At 41.5% G+C, this 9,534-nt stretch overlaps 1 protein-coding gene across 1 annotated transcript in view; it reads right to left on the bottom strand.

Annotated features, from left to right (window-relative positions):
* Nucleotides 1–1,934: 1,934 nt before the first annotated feature.
* LZIC (leucine zipper and CTNNBIP1 domain containing) overlaps nucleotides 1,935–9,534 on the bottom strand; it is a 35,267-nt gene continuing 27,667 nt past the window's right edge. Inside the window, exon 9 of the transcript XR_010616389.1 lies at nucleotides 1,935–2,017. The gene's annotated coding sequence lies outside the window, so the exon portion shown is untranslated. The remainder of the gene's footprint in view (nucleotides 2,018–9,534) is intronic.

The following is a 9,534-nucleotide window of genomic DNA, read 5'->3' as shown; positions in this document are numbered from 1 at the left end:
AAATTCAGGAAATAATGGTGCTTCAAATGATCCATTAGTACAGCAGTGTAACGAACTGAATTAACCTCTTAGAAGTAATGTGTGTTGGGAGAAATGTGACCCCGCTGAGGAATCTTCTGATGGAGGTATAAGCCAGCCACCCTTCCACCATGCACAGCTCAGAGAAGCGGCTCCAGAACAGGTCTCCCATTAGTTTTCATTCACAGACCTGGTCCTGTATTAAGCTATAAATCTGCTTTCCTGAACCTCAGTAAGGTAAACAAGGGAATACACTACATGAGGCATGCTTAGTGAAGACTATCACAGCAGGCTCAAACGCACTCATGTCTCCCATGTAATGTTTTCCTGCAGTCATTACCAGCCTCTCCCCTCACTTGATTTTCATTATTACTTTTAAAGGAAAGTCATCTGGGTGTGGAAACAGTTTAAAATTACACATAGGCCCTCCTGAGTGAGTCACAAGTAATGCACACTTCAGTAGCAGCTGCTGGGATAGGCTTTGCCACCCACATTACTTAGCATGAAGATAACAGAAGCAAAAAGTGGAGAAAGATATATCACCAGTCCTCCTCAAGTAAGTTTCTAGTGGGAAGATCTGAATTATGCTGATTTGCTACAGATGGCTCTGCTTGGAAACTTGCAGCCTGTAAATGTGCAAGGTGGTCATATTTTTTTTTTTGCTACGATCAGCAAACTGCTTTCTGAAGGGGGAATAAAACGATCCCATATTTTTGTGCAGTGTCAACTCAACTAAGCGGACAGGATTGTGTTACTAAGCATATCCTCTGCGGTGCAATTTACTGAGTGCTATTGACAAGTGATGTCAATAGTTAAGAACAAAATAAGACAGCAAGCAAGAGATTAAAGTTATGTGTATCCGGGGAGTGATAAAGCAATAAATGTTTATCAAGACACCAAGTTAAGTCTGAATGGTTTGACAGGTTCTTAATATTATACATACTTTTTTCCTTAATTTAATTTCTCTATATAGTGCCTTGAAGAGAGTAAGTGCTGCACTAGTAGCCAAAGAAACCAATTTAGACAAGAAAAAGCACAACAGCAAAAACCATGAACTGCGATAATTCACCTATTATTCAAAAATGGAACAAATTCTATGTGCTATCTATCAATAGGTGGCACCAAACACAAGCACCAAGAAAATGCCATGGCTGCCCCATGGCAGCACTCCTGTACACATCAGGTATTACAAGAGATTTGCAGTTTATACATGTCATTATTCATTGTTTTCCATCAGAATAGTCTTCCTGTTTATTAATCCTATTAATAATCCTATCTAGCCTGGTTATTCTAAAGCAGCTGAGATGGATTTATCATTATTTAACAGGAAGGCTAAAAATACTAAAGCCTGCCCATTCAGCAAATGCTTCACAAAGTGAGTAAGCAACTAACTTTGGAGAGAAAAAGTCCTCAATATGGCTCAAGAGCTATCCAAATATATGTGTAAAGAGGTTAATTTAAGATTACAGAGCAACAGCACTACACAATTCCTACACTGCACAATTATTTTGGGCAATAGCCTCAGCTACCACAGCTTTCCTACTTGAAGACATTAAAGTAGAAAGACAAAATTCTTAAGACAGTATAGAGACCCCAGCATGAAAAGCTTTAACGTATCTCTGCTCCTTTCACATAAAACCCGGTTTAGGATGACACCACCACCCATCACTAACTTTCCAAAGCTACTCTATGCCCAGGAGACAGCACAGTCCAGCTTGACAAATGAAGGACTGAGAAATCTTATCAAAGTCCTTATCAATTTTGCCTTCTCAAGAAAGCAACACGTATATGCTATAGGTGATGAAACGTGAATTAAGCAGTATTTCCCTAACCCTACAATTCTTTCTGGCACATAGATAAAATCATTCTTTCCCCCACCCCCAACCAATAAAACATCCATTTCCCTGCCAACATACCTGCTTCTAAAAACCACAGATCAGATAAGCCCCGTGTTCAGTCCTGATTAATGATCCCAGCTGGAAAAAACGAGGAAACTGCCCTGTGAAAACAAATGAGCAAAGCATTACAGAAATACACAAAGCTGCAACCCAGAAAGACCCTTCTTCATTCAACCCGCTTTGAGTCACAGTCTCCTTTAGAGCAGGGTCTAGCCACAATTCATTACCCTGTAGGCTTGTCTGGACTTCGCAGACCCTTTTTGCTTTTAAATAATAAGTTTTTTAAAGGTTAAGTCATTCTTCATCTGCAAGATTTACACCCTGACCATACCAATGACATTCCCAATCGCTTGAGAACTCAATGCAGTCAAGCTTTGCATTCTTTACAAAGCTTTGAGCATAAAACCCCACTCCCTGGAAAAAGCAGTAAACGTTGGGACATGCAATGTCTTCTAGTACAAAATAATTTAAAAGATAGGCGCAGCTCACCAAAGATTTGAGGCAAACGAGGCAGAAATGTAAAGCATGCTGAGTTTGACCAAAATTGCTGGTTTCAACTATGCATATGTTATCTGAAGACAGCAATTACCAGCCTGGCACTTGAAAGCTGGGTTGGAAAACCCTTTGTGCAGAATCTTTCAGACCAATCTCACTGTTCAGTCCCCAACAGCTAAAGGTTATAGACTTTATTTGATTCAGGCTCATTTCAGAACATACTTCACAACTGACACTGGGTATCAGGGCATGGTAAGAATTCCTAACTCTTCCTATCCATCACATGAGCCTCTAAGACAAGCAGCTCAATCTCACAAATGAAGTAACAGTTCCAACCCTCTGGAATGTGCAATGAAATGCCAAGTGACTGCCACTCAGGACAGCATCACAGCTAGAACCATATCATTAATAGTCTAAGTTGCTGTACTTAATTGCTCCTGATTAGGGAAGAAATATATATATACACACATACACCTGGCACCACTTGTTAATGAAGTCCAGCTTAAATTTACTAAACATCCTCTTGAGTGGGTTTTCTGTGGTCAACAAGAGGAGGCAGATCCAGACGAACACCATTTCTTTCATGGCTGTTTATCACCCTGTGCAGATGTCATTACTAGCAGGGAAACAAGACAGGAGTAGCTGGAGCTACTCAACTGCTCTGTACACAGGCTCATCAGAGAAATGCTCAATCCAAAATACCTGCTGGCTTCACCCATAGGCACTCTACAGTGTCTCTTACTAACAAGAGCTGGAAGCAGCTGAGCTTTATCAATGGCTTAAAGGCATCATTTCACCTCCCCAAGGGGGGGGAAATTGCCTACTCTGGAAGGAATTATTTAAGCCCTACCCCACTAATTGGTTCCCACTGTTCTTGCCCTCTAAATATGTCATGTAGTCCCAAGAAAAATCATCTACAGCACTGACATCAGGACCGTCTGCAGTAACTAACTGCTGTTCTCATCTCTATGGACTTCAAAGACACCAACCACCACCACCACTGTACAAATACCACACAACTGCGTGAGCTCCTTCCTAACCAAAAGGACTAGGGCATGGGAAGTATCCTCTCCTGAGATGCATTTCTGTCCTACTGACAGATAGTTAAAAGTCCCCATGCATACCCCAAATTGCAAATAACAGCAATCTATGCAGTTATTATATTTAACAGCAAATACAAAGGAAAACAGGACGATCAAATGTTTTCCTAACGCTGTAAATTCAGAGGAATCCAGCTGAGAACTGAAACAGCCACCACAAGCCATTTTCCAGCCAGAAGGCTTCTATCGGGGACAATTCCACTTCCAAGCAAAGCCTAGTGCCTCTACAAGGCAGCAGCAGCACTGGGAACACTCTCTGTCCCACACTGTGGTTGCCTCCATAAGGGGTGCTCAGCCCACCTCACCACTGCTAGAGCAAATACATGGGTAGAACATCAAGCTTGCACACCAGAACTTCTCTGCTTAACCACAGGGCCCATCCTCTGAGTCACAAGTGCCTTTACTGCTAAAAGCTTCAAAAATGGCTGGAGTAAATACATAAATAATCAGGTTTCATTACTTTTCCTTAAAAGTGTAAGAGCAAAATCAGAGCTGGTGACCAGACCAAAGCCACACAAAGGTTCTCCTACCAACTTGGTCCTATCTAAACAGCAGGTTCACACTTCCCACATTTTCAACTACACATCGACATTTCCACATCCATCTCTAACAAATCCCAAGAAATAAGATCTAAAAATATTTTGCAACTGTGTATTTTGGGGGTGGGAGGGAAGAGGTGCAAAATATGAGAAACAGTTCAGCAAGACAGCTGATGAGCAGCTGAATCACAACTAGCACAAGCTCTGCTCAGTCTTAGTTAGACTTAAACTGCTCAACCACAGTCAGTTCTGCGGCTGCCCCATCCCTGGCAGTGCTCAAGGCCAGGTTGGACAGGGCTTGGAGCAAGCTGCTCTAATGGAAGGTGTCCCTGCCCATGGTAGGGGGTTGGAACTGGATGAGCTTTAAGGCCCCTTCCAACACAAGAATCCCAATCGACCCGTGACACAATGATCCATCCTTAAAGCATTTTCCGGGTTAGGTAACTGTTTGCCTCACTTGCAATTCCCAGCTCTGAATTCTGCTTCTTTCCTTACCTGTATCCAGATTCCTGCAAGGTCACAATGCTGTTTATCTTGCTTATGTTCAGATCCAGTTCTTTGTCTCAGTCTTAACCAGTAGTGACCGCTTTGTTTAGTCTATAAACGCTGCAGGACTCAGTTAGGTCACTTCAGTTATCACTTCATCCTCACACAAGCCTCACCACACCAACCAGCACTTCCACCATGGAAGGCAACATTCAGATCTTCCCCTGGTCATGAGGTCCTGTCACTGCCTAACTCATACCATGTGCTCGCAGGAGGAGGGTAAAAAATAACTAAAGACTTTTCAACTTAGGTGCCACTAAAATACAACAACACAAAAACATTTCTTAAACTTACAATCAAAACTCTTGTCGTCCCAATGGGCTTGAATTCCCAGCCAGGATTTAAAACAGATAAAACCATGCAAGGTCCTTTACCTTGGAACTGAAATGAGAACTAGTCTAAGCACAAAGTCTGCAGTTTCAAATCCATCCGTAACCTTCTTTCCTAAGTAATTCTACTTCTTTATAAGGGTTTATATTTAGGTCAGAGATTGCTACAAAGATTATTTTTTAACATACAGAAAAACCTAAAGTAGTGAAGTAATATTAATAAGGTCAGAGATGTCCACATTTGAGATGGAAAAGCCTTAGCTTTAGGACCTATCACTTAAAAGATCACACTGCTTCCCCAAACATGTCTCTGTTAAAGCAGTTTTAAAGCTAAAATGTAAGGCACACTAATTGAAAAGAAACATTTAAACTGAAAGAGAGTAGATTTAGGTCGGATATAAAGCAGAAGCTCTTCCCTGTGAGGGTACTGAGGAGCTGGCACAGGGTGCCCAGAGAAGCTGTGGCTGCCCCATCCCTGGCAGTGCTCAAGGCCAGGTTGGACAAGGGCTTGGAGCACCCTGCTCTAGCGGAAGGTGCCCCGGCCCGTGGCAGGGGTTGGAACTGGATAAGCTTTGTGGTCCCTCCCAACACAAACCAGGCTGGGACTCTGTGACATGTTTTTAAAGTGTAACTGGATTACAACAGCATAAGGAAACTGAATCAGCCTCAGGATGCAACACACCAAGTGCAGGATGCTGCAGTTGATGTCAGCTGATGAGCAAAGATAAAAACAAAGTTTGCACATCCCAAACAAACTTTTACCAACAGCACTAATGAACCCCACTGTTTCTAGTTAAAACACAATTAACGCACCTATTCTTGCCAGATGTATTATACTGCATATGAGAAAAAACATTCTCCGAAGGGGCACATTTCAACTTGTATTTTTTGGCACAAAAAGCCACACAGGGAGATAGAAAACTAAGAACCACCATGTACTGGACTGAAGGGATCCCCACAGCTTTAACAGACCTAACTGGAAAGCTGTTCATCCAGAAGTAGCAAAAGCTACTCAAAAGCCCAGTTACACCTTCACTAAGCAAAGAAATACTTGAGTCTCAGTTGAATTTCTGGTAATCATTACCAGCACTAAAGGAAGAGATGCCAAAGGCTGATGAAACCATACAGAATGCCCTGTTCTCTCAGGTCTGGAACTGGTCTCTCCAGGTAAGGATGAGGCAGATGTGCAAAGCCAACAGGAAAGTTTGGGCTGCCAACACCTTATCTATTTGGTAGCTCAGGATGGTTCTATTCTGCAATGCCATTATTCAACTCCTTTCTCATGAAAAAGACTAATCTGTGCATCTCAAAAGCTGTGCTTTTTGCCTGAAATGATTACGTTCTTCACTAAACTGTATTAAAAGACTAAATCCTGCCAGCTTGTCCTGCTGCATCCCACACGCTGCAAATGGACATAACTGGGTCACCTAATTTTCCCTGTTTGGCAGGAATAAGGAATGAAATTTAGTTCTCATTAATTTTTAATATGATTCACAAGACAGAATAATAAATGAGAAAGATCTCTATATTACAGCCAAAACAGCCAGCCCAGCCTTACTAAAGCAGTAAATTTGAGTTTAAAAACATTCCCTCCCTTTCCCAAGCAGTAAACTTGGGAAGCTGGTCAGTAAACAAATGGGAAAGCTGTCCTGTCCTGCAGCACTTGGTGCCCTTGCGGCTGCAGAAGGGCTGGTGAGGATCACAGGAATGCCTTCTGCTTTGCAAGGCCCAACATGTGGACTGGGCAGAGCCAAGCATGCCTCACATTCCCATCCCCATCCCTGTTTGTCTGCTTACCAACCCATCTCCTTAGCTGCGGAAAGAGTAAGTGCAATCCTGTCCTCTTGGAAAAGAAAATGGAAGTACCACCTTCATGCAAAACACTGCAGACTGAAATTACTTTCTAGCAAGGTTTTAAGTTAGATGTATCTACATCTTCTAGTTCCAAAACCACATCAACACTGAGAAACCAATGTAGAAAGGGATGAAGTATTTTTACCTTTTGCACTAGCATTAAGAGATGCTTCCCTACTTCTCCATAGTGTTCCGGTCCTGAAAATTTCATCATGAAAATTCAGTATAATCCTTCCTAAAAAACAATCTAAAAGACCATACCATCATTCTCTTCAATTATTGACCCTGGATACAACAGTATGTAATGAAAAAATATTGGTTTTGCAGTTATCTCCCCTCCCCTTTGTTTTCCTGATTCAATTTAGAACACTGGCTACTGTGTTTTGACATTAAAGAAAACCCAGACAGGACAAATCTCTGCTCAGACTCAGTTTAACTCATCTGTTTCACGTGCAGATGGAAACAGCTCCTAAGGAAACTCAAGTTCACCAGCAAGAACTGTTCTGACTGAATGCTTTCAGCAGAGGAGGGTTACAACACACCACAACTGAAATTACAGATTTGTAACTACATATTTACTTCACTTCCACCTATACTTTTATGCATTCAAAACCTGGAAGGGCTCCTCTGCCGGACAATGCCACAGATGGGTTCGTTATAAGGAGCTTCTAAATTACTCTGACTCCCCCACATCATCCCTTTAAAACAAAGCAACAAAACCCCCCAAACCCTACAAAAATGTCACATCCCAAAAGAATAAAAGACACACTAAAAAAAAATGTATGTTTGTGCATTTGCATCAAGGAAACTACTTAAACATCCCACTGAATGTTAAAGACATGCTTATTTAATGCAACGAGAGAACACCACAAGCTTTTCTTCCTTCAGATTACATATTCCCAACACTCTGTATCAGTGAAATTCCTAACATCCCCATTTTACTGGTATGGGGAAAAAAACCCAAAGGGAAGCTGAGGAATTCACACAGTGTAAATTAAGGGGGGAAGCAGTAAGCTGTCAGTAAATGTAATATTTTACATATTCAATCTTAATAATTTAGGGTATTTCAGGCAGCCATCTGGCAAGCTCTTTAAAATGTAAGTCACAGCTGACTACCTCTTTAATATCTTGTCTCATTTCCAGTTATAGCCAAAAGAAATCCAACAGGAGTTAGTCCAGCTTCCTTTTTTTCCCCCTTTAATCTGCCTAGTTCTGTTTAAGGCAGCTAAAAACCTCAATTAATGGGATAGGATTATAAAAGCTCATATAAGGAGTTATGGTGAATAAAACCAATCGCTGCAGGTTTCCTTTGCACTACACAAATGGAGTTAACAGCCAGCATGAAAATGTCCCTTTGACTCTACGATATCATTATTCAAGGTTAAGCTATTAGCCTCCACAGTTACATTATTGAGTACTTCAGTGGTTAAAGCATGGTCATACTGGGAAGCTTGTAAGTGCAAGGGGAGGCTGCACCTTTAAGCCTTGTTAATTTTCAAATGATACTTTACAGAGACCAGCCAGAGCCCTCAAAACCTTCCAGGCTGGAGCCTGAATCCTGAAGGCAGGAACCAGAGCCTGCAAAATCCTGCTGCAAATTTTCCTCTAATTCAGTCTGACTCACGACCGCCAGTCACAGGCAGCTGGAGACTGGATTAATTCCCATCTCCAGAGAGATATGGTAACAAAGAATTCTTAACAGCTACCTATTTACAGGTGAAGAGTAAGGGCCGAACTATTAAACCACTGATTCTTTCCTTTGTTTCTATGTTCAGTGCTGTCTTTCAGCTGACTTGAGAATGAGAACCTCAGGGTGGGATTTTGGTGCATTTACAGCCGGAATTCCAGTGAAAGGGTCACATCTCTTACATGTTAAGATTTAGATTTTTAACAAAAGGAGTCCAGTCCTTCCTCTTGAGGAGGGTCAGGAAACAGCCCCAAACTTGCCAGTTAGACATAAAAATCTATAAAAACAAAGAAAGGGGTTTTTTTCCCAGTGCTGGATCACCTTTCAGAGCTTCAAAGAGGCCTTAAAAAGCAGTAATGAACTGCATTCAAAAAAGATTTCCAATATATTAAAACAGTTCTTAAGCTACCTGTGAAAAAAACCCCAAATCCTACCATTGTAATCACCATTTTTATGGAACTAATGCTTGCCTTCTGGCCTTCAGGCACATACAAACCAGTTTTGTTTGGGTTTTTTTTTTTGTGCTGTGCCACAGCAGCAGCCTCTCAAAGGAAAGACATCTACCACATCTCAGAGTTAAAAGAGGCAGCAAAGGTTTTCAGGTAGTTCACGTCAGTCAGCTTGAAGCCTCTGAAATTAAATGTAGCAACAGCAATAAAACCTTAAAAAAGGCTTTCATTTCACAAAAGGTACTCACACTTCAAAGCCGAATTTGTCAGAAAACCTTCAAAAAGTGACAATAATGAACTACAGCAGTTTACACACAAATTCTACCCCAGTCAAAGAAACGATTCTAGAAGAGATTACAACAGAATAATGTGACAATACTTTACTCAAGATGGTCTTCAAGAGCTGATTGATGAGTGCTGCTCTTGTCCCAGTCACCAGGATCTTTCAAGGAAGCTCCTGCACCTCTTCCCCTATTTATAATAAAGCTACAAATCTAACCAGGAAAGCAGGCACTAATGATAGATAGCCAATGGTTTTAATACCAGGTATCCCGCACGAAAGAATTACAGCTGTAAAATGAGGTGTTACGCATCCCTCAGCAAAACAAAAGTGTACAGC

The sequence above is a fragment of the Lathamus discolor genome, chromosome 16, assembly GCF_037157495.1.
Source record: "Lathamus discolor isolate bLatDis1 chromosome 16, bLatDis1.hap1, whole genome shotgun sequence".
Taxonomy (NCBI): domain Eukaryota; kingdom Metazoa; phylum Chordata; class Aves; order Psittaciformes; family Psittacidae; genus Lathamus; species Lathamus discolor.
Note: the sequence above shows the minus strand (reverse complement) of the source record. Positions and strands in the feature narration are given on the sequence as shown.